The sequence below is a fragment of the Limulus polyphemus genome, unplaced genomic scaffold, assembly GCF_000517525.1.
Source record: "Limulus polyphemus unplaced genomic scaffold, Limulus_polyphemus-2.1.2 Scaffold242, whole genome shotgun sequence".
Classification (NCBI taxonomy): Eukaryota; Metazoa; Arthropoda; class Merostomata; order Xiphosura; family Limulidae; genus Limulus; species Limulus polyphemus.
In genome coordinates this window covers 708,170-710,236 of record NW_013665852.1, presented here as the reverse complement: position 1 = coordinate 710,236, position 2,067 = coordinate 708,170, and the positions used below count along the sequence as shown (strand labels likewise).

The 2,067-nt window shown below is 32.7% G+C and overlaps 1 pseudogene; it reads left to right on the top strand.

Moving 5' to 3' along the window:
• LOC106478707 overlaps positions 1-2,067 on the top strand; it is a 28,254-nt pseudogene that overhangs the window by 19,180 nt on the left and 7,007 nt on the right.

Below are 2,067 nucleotides of genomic sequence, written 5' to 3'. Positions count from 1 at the left end.
AGAAAAAGTAGTTTAATAAAATTTTGAATGTAAGACACTAAAACCTTGTGTCATGAGCAGTAAAGTATATCCATGATGATAGGGTTAACAGAGATTTATGTCACAACATAAGATTATTTATTTATTTTTAATGTATTCAAACACAGAATCTCTGAAAATTCTAAAGATGTCTTCTTTCTCCTCAGGTCTATGTTGTATCAATTTATAACAAAACACAGTTTTTGTTTTAGAGCTGTTAAAGTCACATTTCTGTAAAGCATTTGCTAATCCCAGCATGATTTAGTTTCGTAGAGTTTGCTTTTAAAAATGACTACTTGACACTTTATGTCTGTTCTGGTAAAAACTATTTCTTCTTTTCACAGGAAAGGGGACTATCAACGTTATCTTGCTGAATTTGCAATGGGAAATGATAAAAAGAAGCAGCTGAAAACAGTTTAGTAGCTTACAAGTCTGCCAGTGACATTGCCATGACTGAGTTGCCCCCAACTCACCCGATTCGACTGGGTCTAGCCCTCAACTTTTCTGTATTCTATTATGAGATCCTTAACTCTCCTGACAGAGCATGTCGACTAGCAAAAGCTGCATTTGATGATGCCATAGCAGAGCTAGACACTCTCAGCGAAGAGAGTTACAAAGATTCTACTTTAATTATGCAGCTATTGCGTGATAATCTGACCCTGTGGACATCAGATATGCAACATGATGGTAAGACTTTGGATGTCCATGAGAATTTTAACCAAACAATTACTCCTGTAGTGTATCAATGCTCCATGTATAGCTAGAGAAGCTTTTTCACTTATACAGATTGACTAAGACTGTATTTAAACAAATAATAGAATTTGATAGTTTTATAAAACAATAAAAATCAAGATATATTTTAGATAATAACTTTTTTATGTAAACATTAATATGAGATACTTGAAGACATTATTGAGTTGTGCCACTTTTGTTTTAGAATTTCTTAAACACTGCCATGGTATAAAAGACTGTTTGGTGTAAGTAGTATTAATTGATTTATTTTGTGAGTTAGTATTTCATGATTGTTTAGTGTTTTTTTGTAATAAGAGTTAAAAGCAGATGATTGTTGGAAGTTGTGTTAATAATTCATTGATGTTGAAACTATAGAGTTACGCGTGCAGTACATTGGCATCAAGAATATAGAGATTTCTAGAAGGCGGGCAGACAATTAAGTGATAAACATATAAATAGTGTAAGACGAGCAGAAACAGCAGACAGACAGAGCAGATGAGAAAGTAAAGTTACTGGAAGTAGAAGTTTGGCCAAGGAAAGTTAAAAGCAAAGTTAACTGCCATTGGAGTGGAAGGCTTAATGTTTAATATAGGCCTAACAATTAATATGTTTGAGGAAACTGATAGTTTTAAGAGATGAGAAGTATAGTTTATTCCATCAAAGCGAGTTCTAAACTAATTGAACCAGCCTTAGTGCACTTTGACAAAAGAAACAGGTGATATCTGAAGTATAAAGGACCAGAAAATTACTGGAAGATCAGTATACAGCTGTGGTAACTCATGCTATAAGTGAATTATCCACGGAATACTAATGCCATAGAAATAGAGAAAAGTAGTTCAGCTTGTCAACTATACATATAGTGTTTATGATATGCCTGTAATCTCTATAATGCAAAGAATTTTTTGGACATACATTTAACCAGTTTGAATATATATATATATATTATTTTTTTTATTGGTCAGTCCAAGCCCTTAAAATTCTAACCCTAACATTATTGGATTCACTGAGGTTCAACATTACATTTTCCATTCAACTTGTGAACAACTTGCATCATCTAAGCTTAAAAAATATTCTTATAACTTTCCTTTTCTGAGTTTTAAGCTTAGTAGCTTCGACTACTTTCATAATTTTGTTCTCTGAAGTAATATAAAAAAGGGATTAAAATAATTACTATACGACATTGTTTTTCAGTTCTAGTAGCTAAAATAACTAGAGCAAATCTGTAAAGAAGACTGTGGTCAATTCATTGTTGATCACTCCAGTTAGTTTATCTTTAACCCTTTTGAGACGGGTCACGGGTGAAAGGCCATGTCATCT